The 8,592-nt window shown below is 38.8% G+C and overlaps 2 long non-coding RNA genes across 7 annotated transcripts; both read left to right on the top strand.

Moving 5' to 3' along the window:
- The first annotated feature begins 4,394 nt into the window (after positions 1 to 4,394).
- LOC116135882 lies at positions 4,395 to 7,266 on the top strand. 5 transcript variants are annotated; one of them, XR_004128951.1, is made up of 5 exons: positions 4,395 to 4,928; positions 5,252 to 5,302; positions 5,835 to 5,902; positions 5,968 to 6,092; positions 6,346 to 7,266. It is a non-coding gene; the product is annotated as an uncharacterized LOC116135882 (long non-coding RNA). The 5 variants fall into 5 exon arrangements; XR_004128949.1 differs by having other exon boundaries at positions 5,252 to 5,585; XR_004128950.1 differs by having other exon boundaries at positions 5,252 to 5,902; positions 6,346 to 6,491; positions 6,612 to 7,266.
- Positions 7,267 to 7,286: 20 nt separating this feature from the next.
- Positions 7,287 to 8,299, top strand: LOC116135884. 2 transcript variants are annotated; one of them, XR_004128953.1, is made up of 3 exons: positions 7,287 to 7,371; positions 7,469 to 7,567; positions 8,104 to 8,299. It is a non-coding gene; the product is annotated as an uncharacterized LOC116135884 (long non-coding RNA). The 2 variants fall into 2 exon arrangements; XR_004128952.1 differs by lacking the exon at positions 8,104 to 8,299 and having other exon boundaries at positions 7,469 to 7,825.
- Positions 8,300 to 8,592: the final 293 nt, after the last annotated feature.

Here is an 8,592-nt window from a genome sequence, read left to right as displayed (position 1 = left end):
GGCATGTCTCGAACCCTCTATCTGATCAGGTTTTCGAGTGGCCGCCGCTGCATCATCCTCCCGCGCCATGGACAATAGAGTGTCCCGCCAGTCCCCCGAGAGATCGGACATATCAAGGATCGGATTCTTTAGTCGCAAGGTATAGATAGACTCGATCGCCTATTCGGCAGCCTTCTTCTTAACCTGCGCTGCCTGCCTCTACATCTCTTCGGTCAGGGAAGCAACCTTCCCCTGACTTGCTTGGAGTTCGGCCTCAAGAGTTTGCCTTTGCTTCTCAAAGGCATCCCTCTCTTGTTCTACTCGCCATGCCAGCATGGAGGTCGCTTTGAGCTCTTGGTCCTTCTCTCCGACCTCCTTGGAGAGTCTGGCTATGTCCTCTAAAGCTTTTTTATTTCCTCCTCATGCTTCTCGAGCTCGACTTTTTGGAAGTCCACCGTGCGAAGAGCCGCATCTCTTTCGTTTAGGTATCAGTTCGCCGACTCGGAAGGTAGGTTTCTTTCTTCTTCGGCGGCTTCCAGGCTTCACTTAAGTTGTGCGTTCTCTTCTTTCAGTGCAACCTCTCCCTTTGCAGCTCCCAACCGAACCTTCTCCAGGGACAGTTGCATAGAAAGCAGGGCCTGCGAACAAGGAAAAATAACAAGTTTATCAAAAGAAACTAAGGGAAGTCCTCCCCAAGGGCAGTTCGTTTACCTTGCTTAAATGCTGGATAGATGTGGACATTAGGTCCACGTCGCTGGAACCTACGGACTGCTCAAATGCTTCCGAGAGTCTGCACTCCAACAGAGTGTAGACTATCATCTATAGGTACTCCAGCAGGTTCCCCAGTGAGTCCAACACTGGAGTTCCCTTCTTCGCGCCTTTAGCCGAGGTCGTGTCGCCCGTCGGTTCCTTACTCGACCTCTTCCTGATGTCTGGCAACGACCCCCCGGGTTGATCGTCCTTGGATTCAGTCTCTGACTCTTTGACCTGAATTTGCCTTTTCTTTTTCTTTGGTCGTTGAGCCATTGTCTTTAGCCTCGGGCGAACAGTCGATGGCTGAGGGGCCTTCACGGATCAGATCAGATCAGTGCGTCCTCCGAAGGTTGTTGTTGAGTTCCAGCAGGTCGCACCGGGGGGCCTGATGTGGCACCTTCAGCCAGGGGATCGGCAGGAGCCGCATTGGTCGCCTTGGCTTTCCTTGACCGAGGAAAATTGATTTGCCTTCGTCGCGGCTGCTCTGACTCCTTCGGAGGCATGGTCGCTGCACACAAGCATCGTTAGCAAAACTGTTTCAGTTTACGACCAGAGAAGAGCCAGTTAGCAAGACTTACTTGGTGGGGGTTCTAAAGTATCGTTCGCGTTGAAGAAATCGTATTTTCGTAAATTTGCGGTCGTCACGAGCTTCTTCGCCTTGCGACTAGCGTCAGGCAGGAAGCCGAAAGATATGATCCTATCCGGATCTAAGAACAACCCTAGATCGGTCGTCTTATTAACTGCCAAAAAAGAAATAGGTCGTTAGAAAGAAAACACATTTCAAATTTAATCAATTCGCCAAGGGAAAAGAGCCTACTCGGGTCCTGAAAGCGGCAATGGCCGTCGTAATGAAAGAAGAAAAACTTCATTTCGTAGGCCCCCGCATTGCTAGGGTAGCTGTGTATCCCCTCGACAATAAAAGGTCGCCTGGACAAGTAATAGGAATCCTTGTCCTTGCTCTTCTTCAAGTAATACGAGCAGCCAAGCTCCATCGTGGTTAGCTCGCCTAGCCCATTCTCACGACACGCGATGTACATGGCAACAGCAATAACATACGTGTTTGGAGTGAGCTGCATCAGCGCTATCCCGAAGTGATCCAAGACCGACCTAACAAAAGGTTGGAAATGGATCAATCCCCCACCCTTGATGATCTACTCGGAGATCGCAGCCATCCCACTGGATGGGTATCGCGATGAGTGGGCCACGTCGAGGAAAATGTTGACATCGATACCGTATTGTTTTATCACCATCTCGAGCTCTTCTCCGGTAAGTACCAAGTAGACCTCAAGGGTGATACTCGGAGCACCCTGCGAGGACGAACTAGTTCCTTCCTCGGATCTGGTCGTTAAGGGGTCCATTCTGCTAGTCTGCAAAAGCGACAAGTAGGATGGTCATTTAGCCATCGTACGATACTCCGTACGATGACGTGGAGGGAAACAAACTCCCTAAAACCTAGAGAAAACCCTAACAGAATGATTCGAGCCGCCACTCATGGCTCGAACCCGACATGAGCGTCTCGTCTCCGATTAGCTACTGGAAGACTAACGCCATTTACCAACCATGGAGAATAACAAAAACAGGGAAAGATTCTTACCTCTCAGAGTACGAAAATGGCTTTTGCTTCGAATATCGGAAAAAAACGCTGGGTTAGAAGGCAAAGACTCCAAGCTTGCAAAGATCTCTTGCTCTCTGTGAAAAAGACGAGTGTGGTGACATTGCCTGAGATTTGAGTTTTTATAGCACGCGAAACGATGTTTGATTTTCTCGGAATCAAAACAACATTTGGGTGGCACAATTTCTCACCGTTGATCATGACCACGTGTCGCTAATCAGTGAGAAAGAGTGAACGTCACGATTGAAGAAAATTAAATCTTAATCTTTTCCATTGAAAAACTCAAGCGACGGCACTCTCTCCGTCTCAGCATTAACTGCGCCCCAATCTGTATTTAATGCTCTGATAAGGGTTGTCGTTTCAGCATGTCACACATTTAATGTCCTAATAAAGTGGTACCGTGTAAGCATACAACGCATTTAATGCGCCTGGTTGGCACTTATCACGCACAGGACACGTCTGTCAGCGTAGAGACTGATTCATTAAATGCACCTGTACCAAAAGTACAACAAATAACGTTTGACGAAGTCAGGTCGTTCATCCTCAACAAGCAATGGCCATGCGTGGTTGTGTTCGCAAAGAGTGCTACCCCGATCTATTTTCAAGCAGGTCGGAATCACCAAAATTTCTAGAAATCCTCCAATCGCGGCATGACTTATAGTTTCCAAGGTTCGGTCCTCAAACCTTAAAAACTAGGGGACTTCTGTTATGCTTGAAAAATAAAGGGCTGACGTAAGGTCCAGTCAACGTGCAAAAGTCAGAACATGGGAACGCTCGCAGCGTGCTTCTGTCAGAATAGTGTGTGCGCGTCAGACCAGCTAGAAGCTGTGGTGATCCCACGTGTCCAATCCCTGCACCAAATCGCGCAAATCACTCTAGAAGGTGGACAATGTGACATAAAGAAGGATTTGCACGATTAATCCCACCAACTCACAGATCCAGTAATCATTGGCTCAATGCATTCCACTATAAATTGAGAGTTCCTCTCTCATTCAGGAGATTCGCTCATTTTTACTCTTGATTAGCTATTCTCTCTGTAATACAAAAGCATTCTCTTTCTTGTACTATCACTTGAAGGCCAGTCAGCTCATACGACCTGACCTCTATCATTAATAATATAACAGTGGACGTAGGACTTGCTTCCTTAGCATCCAAACCACTTTAAAAATGCTTTTCTCATTGTATTTATCCTCTTTTCTTTATATTCACGTGTGTCTTCTGAGCCAGCTCAGTGTTTCACATGTACATTTCGTTGGTATCAAAATCACGCATCAACAAATCTATAATCACCTATTGAAAGAATATTGATGAAGAAAAAACGAGACCAGAAACCATAGTGAAAGTTAGGCCTTGATAACATAAACAATCTCTTAATCACATAAAAATCATGAACACATGATCAAGACGCATCAAACTAATAATTATTGAACTTGAACAAATGCCACAGAAATTAATATCGGAAAGGTAGGCAAACATGTATAAATAACCACTATTTTTTTAGAAGAATGCATGTACACACTACAACAAAAATGCCTTACAGTAACACTATAACAAAAATGTCATACGGTAACACTGGACAGTAACACTTTTACAATAGACTATCTATGGTAACACTTGATGTTAAAATTTTACTATAACAATTTTTATATGTGACACTTTAACTTTTTGTAACACATTTTATATCAATGGTAACTTTTTTTTGTAAAATGTTATTAATATAAGAACTACAATAGTATTTTTAAAGTGTTACAATAAAACTTTTTTTTATAATATTACAATATAATTAAAATATAGTAACATTTTATAAGTATTACCATAAACTCAATTATTTACCGAAAAACAAAATATCATTCCCGCCAACATGAAATGAGATTGATTTTTTCTCATTTTTATTGTTTAGGGGTCAAATATATTATTTTGGGTTTATTTTGTTATTTTTCATTCATGTAGGGACCAAAACGTTTTACGTATACCCAAATATTAACCGGGAAAACAACGTAATATGCCGTCAACCCAAAATTTCCTAAAATTTCCAAGCTAATACCCTCATAAGTCATAACTCATTCACATCGTAGGCTAGTTTGTCTTTTCATTTCTTAACCCTTGTTTGTTTCCCTAGAAAAGGTTTTCTTAACCCTAAACCCATAGATTTTACACCAACAACTCTGTTCTTCTTCTTCTTCTTGGCTATCTAATGGCGGCCATTTCAATTCTACACTTACCAACCCAATTCCTGAAACCAAAGTGCAAAACCCTCTTCACAAAATAGATATAGAGGTAACAAGAAAAAGTAAAAACAAACACAATACTGCTGCGAAAGTGGCCCAACGAGAGTGTGAGAGCTAAATCTGAGCCCAATGTCTATTTGTTCATCATCCAAATCTTCATGTTCCTAAACTAAATCATGGATGGTGAACGGCATTGTGGCCGGAGCAGCCATTGCTGTAGCCATCGGAGCACGCGCTTATCTGGGTCAATCCAAGAAGTTGCGGAGTCGGGTGTGGGCATCATAGCCGCTTGTTTTGCTTCCTCTCGGTTCCAAGGCAAACCCCTCGTTAATACCCTCGGCAAGCCCATGATCCAGGTTCCCTTTTGGCTTTCTCTATTAGATTCCTCTTCAATTTTTTTTTTAATTTTATTTATTTCAGTCCCTTTTAATTTAATATGAACAAGTGCATGTAAATTGAATTGAATTGCATTCTTGGATTTTAGGGGATTTATAATTCCAATAGTAAGAGACAATTCAATGATAAAGTTTTCAGTTTTCTTTTTTTGATTCATTAGTTTTTTAATGAAAAAGCTTGAGGTGATTTTGGTTATTTATGTGAAATTTATAGTTTTTAACAGTATCTTAGGATCTAGTGAACTGAAACTGTTTGACTCACTGTTTTGAATGGTGTTCTGCAGAGAACATGGGAAAGATCAAAATTGGCAACCACATTGGATCACTTGGGCATTGTATATATTTCCTTACATGATTTTTGTGTCAATTCAATAATGCACTATGTTAACATTTGTGGTTCATGTAATATTAACTTTGTCTTTGAGATATGTTGGTTTTGCTTTAAGCTATTCAGAGTGAATACTCGTGAAGAAGGTGTTTTTGAATTTGATTCTGGATCTAAATTCAATTGCTCGCTTCTGTTAGTTTGACATTTTGTTTGGATCACATCTAGATGCATGTTGAATGGTGCCTTTGGCAGTAAATTTCCCCTCTTTTCTTTGTACGATTATTTTGAAGGTGAGATATGCTTAGGTTAACAATGTTGTTCAAAGTTTCGTTTGGATATGGTAGTGAACATAGCCGATATTATAAAAGATAAGAGCGTATTTTGATGTTGCAACTTTTAATATGAGTTCTAGCAAATCATTACGAGCTTCTGGTGTTTTAGATTTTATTTTATGTCTGCGCTTGTTCCTATGCCTGCATTTTGTGTTTATAATGTCTCATTTTGTGCCCTTATGATCTAATTGTGGCAACGGATGACAGGAAGATTGCAGAATGTTGCCGAGGATTTGGTGCTGATGTGATAATGACTTCAGAATCTTGCTGAAATGGTAATAATTTTATGGCAAATTTTATGTCAAGATTGGATTTGCTAATAGTCTTGTTTAACTTGTAGGTACTGAATGATGCAATGAAGCACTAGAAAAACTTGATAAGAAGTATGATATTGTTGTCAATATTTAAGGGGATGAGCTTCTTATTGAACTAGAGATAATAGATGGCATTGTTAAAGCTCTGCAGGTATAGTTCTTTTAGCATTCATATGCTTTTAATTAAGAAAAAAAAAGTTAATATGGCCTATCATAATCCAAATAATTCAGAGAAAGTTTCTTTGAGCAATATGAGGTGTCCTTTGACCTTACTTTGACATCCTGATATGGGTTGAGTGAGCTTGACTATATGTGTTACAAATTGTAGTTCAATCTCTTGGTTGTGTTATCATATTCACATAATACTTTATGCCTTGAGTTCATGTTGAATTTTACTTTTTCAGCTGCAGGCAGCTCCAGATGTAGTTTATAGCACTGCTGTCACATCTTTAAAACCTAAAGATGCATTTGATCCAAATCAAGTGAAATGTGTGGTGGATAATCGTGGTTATGCTATTTATTTTTCAAGGGAACTGATTCCATATAACTAGTGAGAATATATATCTTAATGTGTACTATGTTACTATTATTTATTTATTTTATTGTTATTATTATTTTTTTTTGATAACTTCTTGGGCTGGTTGATGAACTTGCCTACTACTTGATACAGGTCAGGAAAGGTTAATCTACAGTTTCCATATATGTTCATCTTCGAATTCAGGTGTCCAAATGGTTCCACCATTTTCCTTTTCTTGAAACAAAAACAAGGAACTTTCCTCTTGTTTATGGTAACATTATTGTCATTATTATGTTATCTTTCGGTGAATTGATAGTGTTTTATTGTTGGGCCACAGCTATGATTCAAAGTTTCTGAAGATATATCCACGGCTTCGACCTACCCCACTTCAACTAGAAGAAGATCTTGAACAACTGAAAGTTCTTGAGAATGGGTATAAGATGAAGGTATAGTAGACTTCTTTTCTGTGCTTGTGCCTTGAGTGACTTCTTTTATATTAAGTCATCAAACGATAATTTCAGTAATGCATCACCTTTTAAAACCTAGTGTTAGAAGTGTTTGGATCTATCAGGGAAATCTGATCATTTGGCAGTCTCCTTAATAGCATTGCTAGTAAACTATTTTCTTTTTGATAATATCTATGACCACATAAGTTTTAATCCTTACTTTTCAGTTTAGATTGATAAAATGTTCATATATTTAGAATGATAGATGGCTGCTATATTGGTTTTATCTTATAACTCTGAAGCTAATTACCAGTGATGAATTATTGGTTAGTACATGCTGCAAACAGGATTTTCCAGCCTCCATACACAAAAAAAAAAGGAAACAAATTACACCCACCTCTCCGTCTCCAGTTAAGCTAGCCCCAGCCTCAAAAAAATGAGACACTACCAAAATCAATGCAACTGGGGTAAACGTTTTTCCTTGATACAGTTGTAAGTTATATATAATTTATGTTTAATTAATTTAATTCAACCCTGTACATCTTTTTTCAATATTTGCAACAGACTGCAGCTGCATTAACAAAAAATTGACAATTGAGGAAGCACATCACTCCCTTACTCTATCAATAACATGCCCCACAGTTCAAAAGTCAAGCTTGATCAGTAAGCTTCTGCTACTAAATACAAGTAAAATTAAGCTGCAGGATCAACAGATTTAGCATGCAATATTCTATGAAACAAGCTCTATTTATTATTGTGGAACAATCTGCCAAACCCAATATCTGTGTAAATTTTATGCAATAATGGGAAAGAATGTGTCGGTCTTACACTAACTTTTATTAAAAGGTGTTGTTATGATTGATACTGCTACAATTGTAGTACCTATATGGTTTTAATGAAGGTTCATCAGCATTCCAGAAAGCCTGATTTATGTTGTTGTAAACACAATAGCTAATAATTCATCACTAGTAATTACATATTCAAGAAAACTGCAGTGCATGGGACGGGTCATGAAATTTTATCACTAGTAATTACATAGCCAATAAATCCATCAGTTTGTCGTAATGGCATCAGGATTTGACATTTTAATAGTAGTTCTGCTGCTTATGATTCATATCATGGAATTTTGTCCACATATTTCTTTAATCTTTGTGCTCTTTAAATTGTGTTATCATCATCGCACATTCTCTTCAATGCAGCTTATATTGATCGCTCATCATAGGACTGGTGATCTACGTGAATCCCTAAAGTACATTTACAACTTATATGTTGAATATGTTGTCAAGAATCCTATGTATACACCGGGAACTCCAATCAAGTAACTTGTTAAATTGTTTTTTAATGGAGATTGAAATATATCAATAATGGATTTTGATGTCTCTTTTTACCAATACCGATCAACTCTCTTGATAATGATGCATTTATAATTATTAATTTGTTAAGCATGTCAAGTACATTGGCAGCTTGAATATTGATATATCTTGTTGAAGTGTAAAATAGGAAATATGATTATTCTCATTGTAAAATAGGAAATAGGATTATTCTCATTAAAGTCTATCTTCTATATTAGGTTAGGATCAAAGCTGTTAAGAATTAGATCAGTTATAATAGAAATGTAACAATTTATTTTCTAGATTAGTTTTTGTTTTTTGCTATAAATTCATTGTACATTTCATTGTGAAATATGT

Source organism: Pistacia vera, unplaced genomic scaffold (assembly GCF_008641045.1).
Source record: "Pistacia vera cultivar Batoury unplaced genomic scaffold, PisVer_v2 Contig304, whole genome shotgun sequence".
NCBI classification, from domain to species: Eukaryota; Viridiplantae; Streptophyta; class Magnoliopsida; order Sapindales; family Anacardiaceae; genus Pistacia; species Pistacia vera.
Note: the sequence above shows the minus strand (reverse complement) of the source record. Positions and strands in the feature narration are given on the sequence as shown.